The sequence below is a fragment of the Cuculus canorus genome, chromosome Z, assembly GCF_017976375.1.
Source record: "Cuculus canorus isolate bCucCan1 chromosome Z, bCucCan1.pri, whole genome shotgun sequence".
Taxonomy (NCBI): domain Eukaryota; kingdom Metazoa; phylum Chordata; class Aves; order Cuculiformes; family Cuculidae; genus Cuculus; species Cuculus canorus.
Genome location: NC_071441.1, coordinates 41,244,119 through 41,263,716, shown reverse-complemented (window position 1 = coordinate 41,263,716; position 19,598 = coordinate 41,244,119). Strand labels below are relative to the sequence as shown.

General features: G+C 41.5%; 1 protein-coding gene across 10 annotated transcripts in view; it reads left to right on the top strand.

Annotated features, from left to right (window-relative positions):
* The window catches only part of NRG1 (neuregulin 1), a 455,801-nt gene that overhangs the window by 398,649 nt on the left and 37,554 nt on the right, over positions 1-19,598 (top strand). The window lies entirely within an intron of this gene.

Genomic DNA, 19,598 nt, shown 5'->3' with positions numbered 1-19,598 from the left:
CACTATTAGCCTGACAGCAGCAGAGATGAGAGTGCCAGGGCATTATGCACTGGAAAGTTACAGGCTGCCTGAGCCGCTGACAGCCAGAGGCACAGTCCAAGCAGGCATTAGCAACAGGCTTGTGATAGGCCCTGGCAGAAGGAACAAACAGACAGTCTGGGAGCAGAAAGCTGTTGAGATCTGGAAATCAAAAATTTCAAGAGTTGTTCTGGTCTGTGACTTTGTGTATGGTCATCAGCTGAGAATGGATTTTGCACTATCAGTAACGGGGAATTAAGTGTCCCGTTGGTAGTCAATGGGTAAGAGCAACTTTCCTGTCCACCAGGGTGCTGAGGTGTCCCAGCATCTCCTGATATGAAATGGTCTCCCATGACCATGGACCTTGGCCCTGGCTTGCCTTTTGGAAATCTTGTGCAGATGAGCTAAATTTGTGATTGTTCTTGGTATTTCTGGGGTTTTAGATGATCTGTACATAAAAGAGAGCTCAGAAATGTACTCTAAGATGGTGGTTAGATTTTGGTAACCTTGCAGCATTTCAGGAAGAAGGTTGTATGCGATGGTCTCAGACTCCCACATCACAGCTTTACTAAGTGCATGTTCTTCTATAGTGAAAAACTGTTACCTTTAAGTACAGCTTAGAACTCATTGAGTAGAAATGATGATTTTGTTTGTGCCCTGTCCCATCAGAGACATTTCATCAAGTCACGTTACAATAATTTATTGTAATGCTTTTACATTTTGCCTTCTGATAAAAAATAAAAAAAAAATGTAGGGATCTTCTCTCCAAAAGCCATTATTTTTGTGTGGTTTTCCTCTCCACCTCCACACACCCCTCAAGCCCCTTTTCAGTGTTATGCATCATGACAGCAAAGCCTTTCTATGTACTATTACCTGCCTTGGTGCAGAACAAGTACCCAAGCACTTAAAGAAGCAGCATTTTAAATACCAGTGGTGTCAAAACACAATTTTAACACCACAATCATGCAACTGGTTCTTTTCCCCACCACCATGGTTTCAAAATTGTGAGCTGCAGTTACTGCCACTGTAAAAAGGAGGCCTTGCTGTTTCAAAACAATGAAGAGCTGGTGGTCTCTCTGTAGCTAAGGCTGTGATTAGCTTTCCTTGTTAAGCTTGGAATTAATCTTCTCTCCTTCTGTGCTCAGATGAAATTGGCCCATCTGTGATGTGCATGTAGTTCTTTCTAGGGACTAATAGCTTCAGAAGTCAAGGATGACTGAATGGGAGAGAGGAGGAAAGTTTTCAGACATAAAAATGCAATATTACCATTTTTGCATGTCTCTAGTGGCTACTGGATGGGATAGAGAGGGAGGATAATATACAGAAACAACTCCAGCAAGAAACCTAGATTTATGTATTTCTGTTGTTTTAACTGAAAGCCAATGCACTGGTCTGTTTAAAGAGTGAAACATAGTAGCCCTAGAGGAATGAATAAACTAAATAAAGTCCTCCAAATGTCTGGCCTGCATTTTGCAGTTACAAGAAAACAGATCTTCTCCAAGTCAAGAGAATGAAAAATTATAGCAATCTTGCTACATATTAATAGTGGTTGATTTACAGGTTTATAATTGTCTTAACATTCCTTCTCTTTCTGGCATCCTGTGCTGTGTCACTAGCAAAATGTGCCTGCTTCCAACTTCAGACTTTTTATTTTGTTAGAGTCACAAAATCGTGGAGTCATTTGGTTGGAAAAGACCTTTGAGATCATTGGACTGTACCTCTCCACTACTAAACCGTATCTCTGAGCACCTCGTCTACCCATCTTTTAAATAGCTCCAGGTATGGTGACTCAACCACCTCCCTGGGTAGTCTGTTCCACTGCCTGATAACCTGACAGTGAAGAACTTTTTCTTGATATCTAATCTGAACCTTCTCTGGCACAACTTGAAGCCATTCCCTCTCATCTTATCACTTGCTGCTTGGGAGAAGAGACCAACACCCACCTCACTACAACCTCCTTTGAGGTAGTTGTAGACAATGATAAGGTCTCCCCTCAGCCTTCTATGCTCTATGCTAAACAACCCCAGTGCCCTCATCCACTTCTCATAAGGTTTGTTCTCGAGCCTCTTCACCAGCTTTGTTGCCCTTCTCTGGACATGCTCCCGTACCTCAATGTCTCTCTTGTAGTGAGGGGCCAAAACTGAACAGAGGATTCGAGGTGCAGCTTCACCAATGAAAAGGATGACTTCCCTGGTCCTGCTGGCCACACTGTTTCTGATACAAGCCAGCCCAGGCAGTGTTGAAATGAAGGTGATTCATCCATTTTTTACCTTTGAAAGCATGTAAGCACAAGCAGGCATCAATCCATGTTAAAGCACCATCTCTTTTAATCATGCAACAGCATTTCATCTGTTAATCCAAAAGGCAAGACATCCTTCTTCTTTCTGTGTTCATTATGCAAAAAATGTTGGCCAGCATGAGGACCTGGCAGGGTAGCTGGCATGCTTGCATGGGCTTGCCTTGATAACTGCTAGGGACATTTGCTAAGACAATTACTAAGTCCCACAGTTTTGAGTGAGGTCTCAGTCCATTTTCAGGCCAAGCAGCTCGGCTGCACTTACAGCACTGCAGCATCATGTCACTTCTTCCTGCCCTAATCAGCTGACACTAGCTCTTCTCTCCAGATCATTCCTGTGGTTCATCATCGTATACTCAGTATGATATAGGGAACATTACTGTGTACCCAGTTGTGTCCCCAGGATGCCCATCATACTGTGCATGCACTCAGGAAATAACAATGTAGGTCTTCCTGATGGCAATAAAATGAATCCCAAGAGCAGTCTTCCTTGGTGCATTTTTCCCATGGAAGTTTTGGAATGTCTTGGATCTTTCAAGTGTTTGGAGCTGAAATAACCGAATGTTATTTGTGAATACAAGGGGTTCAGGAACTGCTTGTGCTGTCATTTGCACTATATGGCTCCAATCCTTTATTGTCCTTTGAGAGTCAGTAGGTGAGGGTTACTCAGGCACAATAAAACTCTGTTCAGCAGAGGCATTCCACAGGAACAGGCAGTGGGTTGATGTTTCCCCCTCCACTAAACTGGCACACCTAGCAGCATCACTCATTGAGGAGATGCAGCCAGTAGATAGGAGTTTGTTCATCTGTATCTGTTTGCAATCATGTCCTCTTTTAATGTCCTCCTTTAATGCCCTCTTCAGATTTTGCTGCCATTATTCATGATGTCACTTAGAGACAGACTGTTGCATGGTACCTCTCTCACTGCCATCTCCCATCTGCTGCATGCCCATACCCCATCCTGGAAGCACTTATGTGAATGGAAAAGCAGGGGAGGCGGGAAGTGTTTAAAGAGTTTGTATCTGTCCTTTTGCATATCACTGATGGCATGCAAGGCATCCTGGGATAGGTAAGTTCTGTCCATGCCTGTGCAGAAAGCAGGCTCCACATTTGACCATAAATTAGCTCTACATCATTTTCAAACACCCCTTAAAGAGAGGAAATTGAGGCAAAGCAGCAGCACAGGAAGAAGCCAGGGGGCAGCTCAGGGCAGTAAAGAGCTTGCAGAATTTTCCTTTCGCTAAATACAGTTCCATCTGCACTCTGCCCTTGCTTCATGACTCACAAGAGACAGTATGTCCAAGGTGCAAAATGTTTCCTTGTGTGGAAGATAATATGTTCAGAATGGAAGTAGCAAAGCAATAGCATCAGGAATGAGACAGCACATCAGGAAAGGAGTTTGTTCTCTTTGTATTGCAATGGCATTTTAAGTAGCATTCAAGGAATATGGGAGAGGTAAAGAAAACTGAGGCAGTAGATCCTAATAATCCTATCTTCTCTGAAGCACTCAGCCTACAAAAATAGTGTTGCAGGGAATATGCGTGCTGTTCCTATCTTTGCTTGGGATCTGCAGTAAGCAGCACAAGATACATTTGCTAGCATCTGTGTCTCTTAGTACAGAAGCATTTAGAGTGATTATCTGTCAGTGCACTGTTTAAATGTCAGTAAAAATTAGGAGATTGTTGGCTGTCTTCTTGTCTTTTGTGGGGACTATTACAAAGATATTTAGATTCTTAATTCCTGTTTAGGCACTATGACTCCCACTGAAATATGTGTGGACTTGGCTTCTCATAAGAACCTGTCCTTTGGCATTTGAGCTCAAGGTGCGTGTATACAGACTACTGAGGCAGCACACAGCACAAGGGGTACGGAAATGCCTCCCACAGCACAGGTGGCAAAAGACAAGCCTCTACTTTTGTAAGCAGCTCTGAATATGCAGAGTCCATCATATGCACAGGCTCTGTTCTTGCAGAGGAACATTTGCAACACCAGGGTCAAAGTGTGGTGGCATTTCCTGAACAAGTAAAGCTAGATTGACATTGTGTCAAGCAACAGCCCATTACTGAGGATTTTGTCCTCTTGCGTACCACTACTAATATAAAATTAAGATTGCAAGAAAGCATAGTGGCTATAAAGGACCCCAAACACCAACAGGCTTTGTAAGGAGACCTCTGTTTTTGATCATGCACACCATTTGAGAAAGGCAAGTTGTGCAGAAGGCATTCTTCCTTTACTACAATTTGTGGCTCTTCTTAACCGTGAGTACAGACCTGTGCAAGCCCCATCTTCTTCACTGCCTTCCGTTTTCATCTTTACTGCTCAGCAATGCTCACTGCTGGATAAATGTCTGCCGTTCTTCTGCCTAGTCTCACAGTGAGGTGGTACACCTGTTAATGCTCTCACAGCCTATTGTCATGGCACCATGACTCCAGACATCTCAAGCAATGACTTCATTGAGAGACCAATTAAGACATAGGGCTGTGAGGCAATGGCCCTTTGACCCAAGGTGATGTTAAGCAAGCAGAGCAGCTGCAAAGGAAAAGTGCAGTGTGGCAAGCTCACAGTTACCACTATTTGCTGTTCCCGTGCAATCTTCCACTGAGTTGTTTTTATTGTCATTTGCTGAGTATCTTGTTCTTTGTGGTACTGCAGTAATCTTGACATCAGCACTTTACTTTGCCTGTGCCTTGGCTTGGGTGATCTTCCAGACCTCATAAGATCATAATCATGAGCCCAAATGCCTCACCAAGCAATCACCCTCACTTTCTGTTTCCCTGATCAATGGCTATCCATGAATGCCACACCACTTCTACTCTGCCTTTTAGTAAGTAGTTACCGAAAATGAAGCAGTTTTACCTCTTCCAGTTCAGGAGGCGACAATGATGCCCACAATGGCACTGAAATTGATTCATTAAATTGAATCAGTTTTAAACACTCAGATTTTTATTTGTTAAACAGCTTGCTTGGCTAGTGATTAATGTGGAGACAGGACTGAAATCTGCTTTTTTGTAGAAGATGGAGAAAATAACCCTTATGAAATGCAGACTGTGGCACACATCTAATTATCGGAACGATGACCAGAGCAGATTTTTAATGTAACGCAATACTGGGTTTTTTAAGTCAAAAGATAAAGGTAATGCTACAAAGAGTATGAGGAGCAATCGTCTGTTGTTGCAGAGTCAGCCTTGAAAGATGCATTCTTGGAGGAAATGCAAACTCATGTCTCTAGGTCATGGATCTTCTTAGCTTGACAGAGGCCAGCTGAGCCCAAACAGCCTGACACTATGTGAGTGGCTGTCACTGGTAAACTGGTAGTTTTGCTGCTCCTGCAGAGAGCCTTCATGGTGACCAGCGATGTTGCAAAGCAATTTTCACTTACCAAATACAAGAAAAGTGAAGAACCTTGTAACAAGTTACTTATGCAGACTTTTCTACTTCTTTTCTCAGAAAGCTCAACTTTTAATTTAAGGAAGTTTTCCGCATTGGAAAATCTCCAAGAAAGGATGTCGCTGGCACTGCCATCTGTCTCCTTTCCGGGGAAGTAGCTCTAGTGAATAAGGAGGAATGATGGCTGGCAACTAATTTCAAATTTTACCCTTGCATTTGCCAATTCTGTCCCTGTAGGCCACTGGTCTGTAACAAAGCAGTGAATATATGATATAAATACATAAATAAAATGGCTGAACTGAACTATCTAAAATTCATAATAAAGTTTTAAAAAAACTAAATTTTGTTCTAAACACATCTATGATTCTAAAAGCTATTTACAGAAGCTTTGCTTTTTGAGTGCAGGCATATTACAGTGCAGACTGCTTGGGGCTGGCTAGGTGGTACCTTCCAACCCATCATCTGTCTTTGAATCATTGGTACAACTTACATCAATAGTACATGTTTCTCTGTTCTGCTCCAGCTCTGGCCTGGTTATCTATTTGTGAGAAAAACAGGAAAAGACTAGGAAAGGATGAAATAGCAAAATCATTTTTTATTAAGTCAAAAATGTGAAAACTAATAGAAGGAAATACTTTTTCTCACAGCAGACAATTAGCTTATGGAACTCACTGCCAAAGGATATAACTGAAGCCAAAGACTGCAAGCCTGTTCAAAACAGGATTAGGCGTAATATGAAGAGCAACATTAGCCAGAGTCATAACGGTTAATACTTAAAAATAAACAAGAGATATTGGAAGGAATATAAATCCTTGGGCATCAGGACAGAAGCCAAGCTCTAGCTAACAGGGCTTAGGAAGAAATTTTCCCTGGGGCCCACTTATTCCATAACTGAGCATTAGCACCGTATCTTGCACCTTTCTCTGAAACATCTGGTGCGAGCCACTGAAAGAGAGGGGACACTGGGTGACTGGGCCCCAAGCCAGACACAGTCTGGCAAAATCAATTTTCTTTAGTTAAATGCAGATTCAGAGTTAAAATAGAAATAAAGCAAAAGTTTTGGGAAAGCAGAACTGAGTTTTCTCATTTCAGATTCTGTGAACAGAAAACCAGAAGTTAGCCTATCCCCAGTCAAAAGCAGGAAACTTAATACCTAGCCTCATAAGTTGACGCAATCTATTGAGTTCAGCAAGTCCTAACCACACACTTCTTTAAGTCTGAACATCAGTGTGAACCTGAGAGGCCGCATCATCCTCTTCCATTTCTAACACTGGGGCCACTCAAAAACTTTTCTATTTTTAATGCTACTTTTTAATTTTTAAAATCATCTCAATGGGACCTTCTGTGCAGGACAGGAGGTGTGGCAGTTCTGTTAACACAGCAGGGGTTTTGGCAAGAGAGATTTTCTCCCAGAACCTTCCAGAAAAATCTCAGAGAGCTGGAATCCCTGTGAAACAGCATATTTGTACACAGGCATATGTCAGCATTTGCTCCCAGTGGAGAGGCAGGGAAGATTTCCCATGTTTCAGGTGTACAGACAAAATAAGACTGCAGCATTGGGATGGGGAGGACAGGGAGAGGAGAAAAGAAGAATTGAGAGAAAATGTGGAGACAGGTAAAGAGAAGATAGAGTTCAACCAGTAGTTCAGATGTATCTTATTATAATGCCCATCCACCCTGCCTGCCTGTCTTCCCTCTTTCCTACTGAAGTTGTTCTTGTCCAATGCAAGACAGCATGTTTGTTTGCTACGAGACAGCCCTTTGCCCTATGTCACAAGCAGCAACGTGACAGCAGATCTAGGCAACCTCAAACCTTCCCTCCGTTCATCAAAAGCCGTTCTACGCTGCTGTCAGCACCTCAGCTCCTGGTTAAACCTATTAGCAGCGAGCTTGCTTAAAGGAGCCAGCAAGAGAGGCACTAATCATTTTCAAAAAATTCAGTCCCCATAGAAAGCCATGGTAGGAGATGGACTGCAGCTGAAAATCAGGTCCTGGTGGAAGCAGACTGCTTTCAAGTATTTTGAAAAGTCTAACCCAGTTTTATTAGATTATTCTATATTGCTGCAAGATCTGAATGTCAAAGTTGAGCTAATTTTATTTTACTTTGTTCAACGTCTCTGCCTCGAAATACAAAGCAACCTCTTGCTAAATCTAGGGAAAGAATGATATCAGTTCTGGAAATTTTTATGTTCTGAAGTGAGGTATGCAGCTGGAAATAGATTAGAAAATCAATGTTGGAAATGTGGAAGGGAAGAAGTAGAGGGTCTCTTCTTCACTTAACATCATATGGGCTCATCAGCGTAAGTCTAGTTACTAGAAAGTTGTCACTTCAGTAAGAAAGTTCACTAAAGCATCTGCAGTAGTTTCCTGTCTAGTGGCTATTCTTGAATCAGGTGTGCCAATAAGAAAATTACATGAAAAAAAAAAAAAAAAAAAACAAACCAAGAAATAAAAAGCAAGAGATAGAAACCTATAGAGGCCTATAATAGAGACCTATTTATAACTCACACCAGCTGTAAGGCTCATAGGACCCCTGAGACAGCTGGAATGAGGAACAAGAATTAAGAGTTCCCCATTTCCTCCTTCCCCTCTACCCTGAAAATCATACTATGGAGTGTATTATGTCTTTCAGGGATAATTGGTTTTCTCCTCTCCTTCTTGAAACCTTCGGATCAAAGGCATTGCTTATTTCCTCGTTGAAAGTTAAACTTTGGCTACAAGTAGGTCAGTCAAAGTTTCATTGTCTCTTGGGTGACCATATCTGTGCAGATCTGTTAGAGCAGAGCTCATGGAACAGAGTTATTTTCTCGTAATTCATATTAAATAGAAATGGCAAATAATACATGATACCGGGGAGGTAGGGGGAAGGAAGAAAAGAGCCTCTTTAGGGACAGTGGGAAAGGTAGGCCCCTCAATGCAGGAAAGCAGATGGCAGGAGACGGACCTTTTTCTAACAGTCCTTTTTGATGGTTCCCTTCCAACTTTGGTGTATTGAGTTGACACAGGACGTAGGTGTAATTGGCCTAACTGTCCCATTTCTCAAAGGGAAAGCCAAAACCAAGCTGCTCACCCACAGTCCCGGACTTTACTCGGGACAACCAAGTGTTTTCACTGCTTCTGCTACAGACTTTCTGTCTGTCCTTATGTACATTACCTTTTACCTTTTATCTCTCTGGTCACTTTGGGTTGTAAGCATGTTAGGAAGGGATATTCACTTGTGTTACAGATATTTCTAAAATAGAAAGAGCTTATTCCACCACTGCTTCAGCACATATGTAGTTCAGTAATTTTTTTTGGTTTTAAATCCAAATGAGGAGTTCTTCCTCGTATACCACTGTGCTTGAAAACCCAGATAGTTTTAGGAAACGTGAATTGGAGTGGGAAAACTATAGAGACAATGTTGCAATGCCTTCATATGAATTGGTGATGTATTTTTGCCTGGAGCGCTGCCTTCTGCTTCATTTCACAGATGGAATAGCAGAGTAGAAAGGAATCCAGCAAAGAGCTGAAGGAATTGCAGAGAGCTTGGAAAAACTCTCAGGATTTTTCCTGTGTGAGGAGATTGAAGCTGAAAGATTTGAGGGACATAATGGGGAGGCCAGGTGATTTTAAAAATGGCCTTGAGAGGGTAGACAGGAGATTCTGCTCTCTGGCCACTGGTATGAAAGCAAGATGTGCTCAGTCCCACTGCTTGATGGACTAAAAAACTGATCAAAGGCAATCTTGCTTTATACTGCATGTAGCTAAACTATGGAGCTTGTTTCCAGAGGAAATCATTAGGCTGAAACCAGAACCATGATTCAGTAGATTAGATTTCTGTTCATGGGACTGTCAGGAAAACTCAGTGGAAACTGTTAGACACTCTGATTTTTCTTCTTGGAACTATTTGTGTGACAGTATCTAGCCAACTTAAAATCCTGCACCAAAACAGGAATATGTGCCAAGGCAGTGGATAGGTGAAGAGGGAGATTGCCCTGGCTCAGTCCAAGAAACAATGCGGATGAGAGTGGTCAGCAGAAGGAAGTACTTTAGCTATGGAATGGATTAACTCTCTGTCTAATCTGTCTGGTTGCCAGAAACTGAGCTTGCTGGGGTCCTTCAGGCCACTCAACAGGATCAAGAGGCGATCGTGGTAGCTTTCCAATGGCATCTGGCCAGCCACTTCCAGACAGACAAAAATGCATCACAATAGTGCAGACTACTTTCACCTTCAGTCCTGTAATGCATGGGCAAGAGGACCTTCTAGCTCTCATTGGTGCTGGGTTTGTCAGCCCCCCGAGAGCAGAGTATCTTCTGAAACGTGTAGGGCAACTCACTGAACAAGAGAAGAATGCTGTAAAGGTGAATAACAACAGCAGATGTAGCACTAGTCCTCCGTACTGACCTTTCTTCTGGGTCCATCTTGTGCTGCCAAGTGAAGTTGGAGCCTCACAGACTTACCTTCCTCAGTTTCCAGTCTCCCACCTTGCAACTGCATAACAGAAGTAAGGGCCCAGGAACAACACAGCTAGGAGTGAACAGAGGGACTACGGCTAATACACAGGCTGACCTGATAACTCACTCCAGGTTTTAGGAGCTGTATCGCTGCCTATGAATGTCCCTTGGCTTTCAGTGAGCAGACTAGGGTTTGCTTTCAATTACTCTGCTCTTCTCTCACCATGTAGATCTTCTCTGCAAGTAACTCAGTTCTCTCTAGAATATTATGTCCTGGCCCCATACTGATAAAAATGAATGGGTTTGCTCCCATGTAGAGTTTCTGTGTGGATCCAGGCTAGCAACAGATGCAGCTAGACTTTCACTCTCAAAATAAAACAAGAAGAAACAGCCAGCATATTAATGCTTGAAATCTGACTCTTTACAGGTGGATTTAAATTAAAAATGCTCACTGTTTCTCTGTGTACTAGAAAGTGTCAGTGACAGAAAAATGAGGCATTATTTCCCAGTTCTTTCAGTCTAACTTCAGGCATTTAGGTTTGAATAGAATAGCATTAGTTGTTTACAACATCCCCTTCTTACGCTAGGACTGAGAGTATCTATGACATGTATAAATCAACCCATTTTGGATGCTATAACTAGATATATCTTTACTTTTAATATCATGCTTTTCTTGCTTGTGGTTTTAAATATCTATCAGGTCAGAGGAGAAAACTTCCCACATGCTTTGTTAACAACAGAGAATGTATGATCTCAAAAAGTAAAGCAGAGAGACTATGAAGGACAAATTAGACATGACACAGAAAGTCTTCTAACTAACCAGATCCAATTTTCTGATGTTTAGCAGGCTAAGGACTGTGAAATATTGTGAGATGGAAGGATCGACAATGCCTGATAGAAAAGCTAACACATTTTTCACTACAAACCATTGCTACAAAGCAAAATCAATTGCATTTTTTTGCTTTTCCCAATACTAATAAAAAAATGAGTAAATCTCACAATGAAATTAGTAACATTTCAGTCCTTGTTGAGATAAGACACGCAACCCCAGAGCAATCCCAATGTACATTTGTGATTTATGGTCTCTCTTCCTCATAGCCTTGAAATTCATTGGCCCTTTGAGGGATTATTTCATTTAATAATATATCTGTACTCTTGAAAGAAAAAAAAAAAAAGCCAGTGGTTTCACAGACATTTCCATATGCTGAAGGAAATAGTTTCTGTGTATCAGCCAGAAGAACTAGGAGGGCATTCAAACCTCCCTGGTGCCAGTGTATAGCACACCATATCAGCAGCAGAGTTCACACCTGAAGGCAAGCAAAGCCTCTTCTTTCTTCATACACTTTACCCTCACCCCTGGTTTTCAACTTCTCCATGTTTCTGCTGTTCAGAGGCTTGGAAAGATAAAACAACCAATGAATAAGACATCCCACAAACAGTGCTTTGCTTCAGTGTCTCAGGATTTGTACCAGAGACCAGTTGTTTGCTTCATGAATGCTCTGGCTGCGATTGGGTTCCTTGTTAGTTGATGTGGTGCTGCCCATGGTGAGGTCTTCCTCTTGCTTGGACATGAGAGTGATGGCCAGCTGCCCATGAGTTGATAGTTATCTGCAACTTAAACAGGTTTGTTTTCATCTCAAGAACAAAAGACATTTGAGATAACAAGGTTTGGATTGTGGTCATTTTTGCCTGTATTTCTGCATGCAAGGGCTGAGGTGCTCAAAGACGCCTGGAGCACTGGGCAATGGACTCCTGCGCAGCTGATGTTAACCATCTCACTTTCTTTCTCCTGTTTCGTGCATCCCATTTGCAAGAGACTGAAGCCCCTGAAATAAGACATTTTGTTTTCTTAGAAGCCCTTTATAGGTTGCTAGAAAAGTTGCTTTCCTGGTTTGGATATGAATGGGCAGAAGAATATTTGTTAATTTAACCTTACCTCCCAGCACTCTAGCAAAGAAGGCACATAGTTTCAGCATTCCTTGTAGCTCGTGGACATACCTAGAAAGTGACTTGACAAAGGTGTGAAGAACACACCAGAGTGCTGCTAGTCCTTCTGTATAAACGGCCTGAGCCATCTTCCAAAAAGCAGTATCAAGGTCAGGTGCATAGGTCTTTCTATGGCAACATCCTTCTACAAAGGTCTGCCATGGTGCATGCAGGGACAGGCTGTCCCTTCCCTCTTGCTACTGATGAGGAGTCTTATCAATTCATGCAAAGGGGCCCATGGCAAGGGAGGGTATCTCTCACATCAGTCTTCTGAGGTCCTTGTCAGTTTGCTTGAGAGGTCTGGCAGGGCTAGAGAAACAGATCAGTAAGGATCAGGAGGAGTAAAGCTACAGAGCTGTGTCCCAAGTCTGATTCTCTGCTAACAGGGCCTGGGACCAGCTGTGGATGTTCTCTGTGTTTGAAGGAATAGGATTTTCCTCTATTTGAATTTCCCTTCCACTACAGCCTTGTCCATATTTGTTCAGTGCTTTGAGACTACCTCTACAGAGGCATGAAAGTTTTGTCCCTCTCTTCAGACTCCAGTACCTTCAAAGACAGCATGTAGTGCAGCATATTCAGCTGTAGAAGAGATCGAGCTCAGACTATATCTAATTTGAAATTGGTCCACTCTTCCAAATTCATTGATTAGGTCAGATATCCAATGCCAGTGTTTGGCATCAAGGGCTGGCAAGCCTTTGGCAATGTGCCATCCATCTCATAAATCACTGTTCTTTTACTGAAAGCTGCCACCTACTACTACAACTGTGAGGGACCTCTCTTGTGCATGAATATCTGAAAAAATGTAGCATATCAATTAAACAGAAGTAATAAGTACGTCCTAGTCCCTTTGGTTTCAGTGAATGCTGCTCATACTCAACACCAATGAAAAATTTATGATATATCACGGTTTAATAGAACAAATATTTTAGTACAGCCAGAGTCAAGGGCAGTGCTGAATTCTGGAATATCCACGTCAGCTATGAAATCTCGACAAACTACTTTTTTTGTGGTAGTGATTCTAAGAAAGGATGGGATTGATCCAGACTCATGAACAGAGAGCTGGGAATTGCGTGTGACGTTGAATGAACCTGGAAGTGTGATGTTTCACTTTAATAAAAGATTTGCAGGCATTGTATTTAGTAGGCAGTAGACAAAGCATTTTAGTTTAAGTGCTCCAAGGGACAAAAATAAGTGTCATACACAAAAGATCTAAAGATCTGTAAGTCCACAGATCCAAATGCACCTCTGTCTTTTCCACACGTCTTTTCCTTTTCAGAGTTTGCCGACCCTTCAGAACAGTATTCAGAGCACTGCAGTCTGTTTTATGTATTACTTTTAAGATTAATGATTCAACATGCTCCTTAGGAAGTAAAAAACCAGAATTATGAACATGATGTAAATGGTTGGAGATACATCTTCTACATATTTTTTCTTTGTTATGTGAATAATTGTCTTTTATATAATTCTATGAGCAAATAATCTCTTGAAGTATTTAATTTACCTTGAACTTTCTTACTCCTACAACAGACTACTGCCAGAAAGCATGCCATCAACTCCAAAATGTCACCTGATTCTTTTGACTTGTCTTTGAAAACCCACCTTCTCTGAGGTCACTATAAAATCTTTTACTATATGATGGAAATTATTTTGCAAAAGAGAAGATATGATCTCCTCAAAAAAATATATGTATCATAAAGGGGGAGACTGAAGCAGTATTATTAGGCTGCAATGTGTAGGCTGAAATATGTGAAAGCACAAACTGAAACAACACATCGTTATATCAAGCAGTTAAATCAACTTTACAGGTAGTTGGAGCATTGCTGGAACAGAGCACAAAATGTGGCTCTAGGCTGGGTGGGGTTTTGCAGGAGGGACAGGGACAATTGGCATATCCAGAAAGTTTCTGTCCTTGGTAAGGGCTGGCATTACTGCATAGTCAGAGAATGCTCCCACTGCTGACTATAGCTTGGCACTGAGTACAGCAGGACCAGGTGACCTTAGCTCCTCCAGAGCCATTCACCAAAGCATGACTCCAGTCTGGGTATTTCCAGGCATTTGAGAGCCTGTGAGATTGAGACCCAGGACCGCTGTCTCCCAGTGGATATGCCTTATACATCTTGGAAATAGTATACATGCATGTTAAGTCAGGGTAGTGCTTTAAGCAGGCTGTCTGGGCTAGGTTTTGCATAAAGTTGAAGCCCAAAGGTTAATTAGCTTTATTATTTAATAGACTAAAAAGAAGGAGTTCTTTCCTCAGCTTCCTTACCTCATGGGCTGGAATTAGCTCAGATTTTTCTTGCCTTGTATTGCTTGTAATTTCCTCTCACTAATTTCCTGTCACTCCTAAGTCATTCTCTACTAAAACTACAGAAAGGCCTAGGTAAGGGCTAAGGAAAATAAACACTCAGAAAAGCTGAATCTCCGATTTCAAATCCAAAGCAATAAACTATATATGATAAATTGGTTGCTGAAGTACTAGCAAAATGGACCACTTCAAAAACACTTTAAAAGGCCTTTTTTTGGTCAGACTAAGTTGCTGAGCTAGGGCTTTTCTTTGTGGCCCTTTATATGACAGCAAGGGCATGTTCTATATTGAGACATAACCAGACCTCTCTTTAGAGAGCAGTCAGTCTAGGAGGGGATGCAATTAACTCTTTTACTCAACTGGATTACACACAACTGTCCTCTAGACAAGCTTATACCTGGAGGTAAGGGAAGAAGGCAGCCCTTTTCAAGTTGCTCACCAGAAAGTTGCATTTTTGCAAGCCCAGCGCATGACGTGCTGCTGCATGCCTCACTGGTCCACAGAAGAGCAGGGCAGCATTTGTCAAGGACTGGCACTTCTGGAGCCTCAAAATATCCCCACTGTTCTGACATCTTGCAGGGACAGCGCTGTAAGGGCACATAAGAAGGTAGGAAGAAGAAACTGAAATGGCATCAACTGGTGAAGCAGGAGGGTTGTGGGGAGGTCTAGGTGGAAGAAATGTGATGGGACAGTAAGACTCAGTCAGACAAACTGGACTGCTGGTCTGACACAGGCTAAAATTAAGCTCTTTGAGGGGGAGAGTGAAAGGATCTGAGAACAGAAAGGGGTGAACACTGTGGTCTGCAGGTCCACTGCTACAACAGTGAGAGCTAGAGTTGGACTTCAGTGCTGCACAGAGTCAGAAGTATCATTTCAGGCAGTCATTATTCTTTTCCAGCTTCTAGAAACAGAGTCTAGTTGGCAAATTTCAGGCTATAATAAGGTCAAAGATGAAATCTCTGAAACTTACTTTTTCCCCATTTTATCTCAAAGTGATAACCTCTTCCATTTATTTTTCCAATGGGACACACTCCACCAGATCACACAGAACATGTGTGAAAGATGGGAGGTAATGAATGGCATGCTGTTCTCACTCATTTGTAAAATGTGTCTGCTGTTACCTTTGGGCCAAATACTTATATCAGTTACAAGAAGACAGACCCATGGTGATTCCACTAGGACTTCATACCATTGCATTTAAAGGCAGATTTTAGAAAGAGATTGCTGATATTTGAGTACTTCCATTTTTTGACTTCTTAATTCAAGACAGCTTCAAGGCAGAATGAGACCAGCCCGCCTTGAAAAGTAGGCCAGCTCAAAAGCTTTCAAGTTGGCCCAGCCAAAACCAACAGTATGCTGTAGTAAAATGCTTGTATACTTTATTTTAGAGGAACCATTTCATGGCTATTGCAACTACTAAGCATTAAAACGGTAAAAAAAGAAAGAATTTTTGGTAGTTCATCTTGCAAAAACGCTATCGTTTCTTTCCAGATACAGGTAAAATTCTGCTGCCCTAAAGTGTGCCCATGAAATAAGCAGCATATACAGCACTAGTCTGACAGATATGCACAGGATGTACACCAGACAAGAGTAGTATGTGTTGACAATATACCTAAAAGATTTTGGTAATTACTCAGCTCAAAGCTTTATTTTGTCTTTTTTACTGATTTTCATGTAGTATATTTCATCACAATCTAGAACAAAATGATAAAATAAATTACCACAGTGATTGTTTCCTTGCAGGGAAAACTATAATTCTCAGGTGTCCCATGCTTTTCCAAGAAAGTACAGAAATGTATTCTAAATGACAGTCCATGTCTTTTTCCAATTTGATTACTTTTAAATCCCTCTGAAAATACTGAACATTCTTCTTAACTGTGGTGTCATTCTTCCTAACTGCTGCCTACTGCCTTCCTGAAGTTTTTCTTTAGTTTTTATTACTAGTTAGGAAATAAAACTTAAGTGAAAAATGTTCTTCATGCTTTTGGAAGCACAAAATTGTTTAATGTGTTCATTGAGCTTCTTGAACTTACTTCTAGCTTTGCAAAATGCATGGAAGATGTTTTTCATTTTATTTTCTAAGCATCATCTGTTAATGCATATCTTTTTGATACCAAATTTATTCTGATCAGCATGAGTAATGAAGGGAAGATCCTATTCCACAGCAAATTTCTGAGAGACCACACAAACCAAAAAGACCAAAAGAAGAAAAAAAAAAGACTTAGTGCTAGAAGTTAAGCGAATATATTTCATGTTATACTTAGTTTGATTTTATTATCCATTAAGTCATTTTTCTGTTAGTCAACTCTTCAATCAGAGCTATCATCCACTGATTTAGACTTTTATCTTTCCCCACATGTGAATGTTTTAAGCGGCTCTTTTTTTTTATCCCTAGCTAAAAAGGAAAATTTTTATCTAGATCCTCAAATTCCCTTATTTTCATGTGGGCAGTGCCTCAAAGTATTTAATTTGAATAGCTGCCCTTAGCCTTAGAAGCATTAAACTGCTCAAAGGACCGCTCTTCATTGCTGCATGTACATAGAAGCAGATAAATCGTGCAAAAATGTCAGGGAGGAGAAGGACACATTCACTTGCTCTCTCAGGGGGATCAGTTTCTCATTTCAGAGACATAAGTGACTCTGGCAGATACATTCTCCTGGCCTGCTTGCCCTTTTGTCTCAAAGTAGAGTCCTTGCACAGTAAAATGCAATTTCATCCCACTCAGTGAGTTTCATAAAGGCCATGGAAATTAATGGCATCCATGGGTCATCTCTACAATACTGGGAGAGTAAAAAATGCACAGGCACTGTAACTTAGCTCACCACTGGCACATTATCAACACAAGACTTTTATTTCCTGACATGATATGGCTGCTGACTTTGGTAGAGTGAAGCAAGCCATGTTGGGTACATGGAGGAAGACAACTGTGTCTGCCACAGCACTGCCTGTCATTTGGGATTTGTGTCCTGCTGACCAAGGTTAAATAAGGCGGATAGCTGACATCGTTCTCTGATTCAACAGGAAAGTTGAAAAAGACACGAAGTCAGCTTTGCTTCCCTGTAAGAGAATACCCTGAAGAAAGAAAAACCCATTCCGTTTTGCCTTGAGATAGCCAAACTTTGTCTTGTCTTCATTGACCTTGAAGTATTTTCCAATGAGGAAATGCATCCTGTGAAAGGCAGAATGGATTTAGGCTGGAATTGCTGTTCTTAACTTTACACTTACCATGGTCTTTGTGCCAGGAGGCTGCAGGGAAGGGCTGATGGTGGGAAAGAGCAGAGGCACCACTCCCTCCAGACAGACCCCACAGCTTCCAGGTGCAGCCTCACGCGAACAGTGCCAACTTCTCTAGCACAGAGATGCCTGGCCATAGTCAAAAGGCCACTATACATGCCGGGCTGGCGTTAGAGTCCCTTCCCCCATGCACTCTTCAGCCATGGGGATAATCAGGCAGTGACTATTTCATCTTGTGAAAGAGCTCAACCTTGTCTCAATATTCCTAAGAGTCAAAATAATTGGCCATTACTGAAACTAGCATCACATCTCAGGCTGCTAATTTGCTCCTTGTTTTTCACTCTGGGTACAGCAGCCAAGGATCCTTTGAAAGCAGTATTTAGAGGCAGGTTTGTGGTCGAGTGTTTGTTTGGTTTTTTAGGCTTTGGTAAAAATGCTGTTGCAGTGCTACCAGCATTATAATGTCAGTATAATCACTGCCACATTTGGGTCCTTTCTTCAAGCTACATTTTAGCTTTCAATTGAAAGAAAAAGGGAAAGCCTAACTTTTTCAGTTGCAGTACAAGATAGGCTTAAAGGCTGAAAAGCATCAAAACAGTAAAAACAGTAAAAACAGTGAGTGAATAGTTTTTTTATAGCCTGGTCTTCTCCTTCTAAACTAATCTTGGGATTTTGAAGGCTTGACTCTGAGTTTTTTAACCATCTGAGACTATCAATCTTCTTGGTTTACCTCATATAATATTTTTAAATATTAAATATTTTTACATAAATAAATGCTAAACCTCCCTCTTCCATAACTGTCAAATGTTTGCCTAAAACATTGGCCCTAGGCACTTAGTACCTTTTGCTTTCAAGTGCTTGTGCTAAACTGCTGTCTTGTCCTAGAGACCTTTGGGAATTTTTATTTATTTCTAACCCTATATAGAACAACATGGAAAAGATTGATACATCTGCCCAATAACTGTGGTATGTGAAACACATTCTGCTTTTGGTAGAAACCACATCGAGCCTTGCTGGGCTTCCGCACAATTCTTTTCCAGCCTTTGGGTTGTCTTTTGGACACTTTGTTAAATTACTATCTGAAACCCAGGAAATAATGTTATGAGGTAAGCAATATGATGAGGGCAATCCCTAGGGTCTTTCCTGTGGGGTGGTGAATGGAAGTTTCCTCAGTCACATGCAGGAGCCAAAGACACATTTGACATTAAAGATTCTCATTCCACATGTTTTTGCTTGAAGCTACATCCCGTGGCACTGTAAAAGGGATGCAGTACTTGACAAATGGTAATGACTCAGTTTGTAGACTGAAAAGAGATGGAAAAACAAGACCTCTGAAAACTTTACTAATGAATATACTTTCATTTTGATGCAATGTGACTCAAAAGTATTTAGAGCAAACTGAGCATTGTAGAGTATGGTACCCTGAAGGATTAGACCCAGTATACAGAGAAGGATGATCCTTTCACCCCCTGTAGTGCTTTGAAATGAAGAGGCTAAAAAGAGGTACGCTCTGTGGGTCTCCAGCTTGGCTTTCTCTGTCTGCACGGCTCCTTGTGCATCACATTACCACAGCACAGCTTTGTGCTCTTTGGGGCATACCACTCTTAGGACCTACACACCATGAGGCTTTTCCGGTGTCCCCAGTGCTTTCCTTCTGCATCCCTCCAGTGATTTCTCATCTCATTGTACGACAGTCCCCTTAAAGTCTATCCCTTCTTCCCTCCTGCTCACCCTATAGGTGCAGTACTCATCTCCAGGCAGCAATTGCACGCTGCTTTCCAGAAAACACTTGTTCAAGCAGTCACTTCAACTGTTGCCCACTGCTTTGAGAAGCTCTCTGTAAGCCACACATTTTCATTTTTCTTGGAATATTCTCTTTTGTGGAAGAACCTACCAAAAAGTCTTGGCTGTCAATATGAAGAGTTTCTTGGTGTTTTC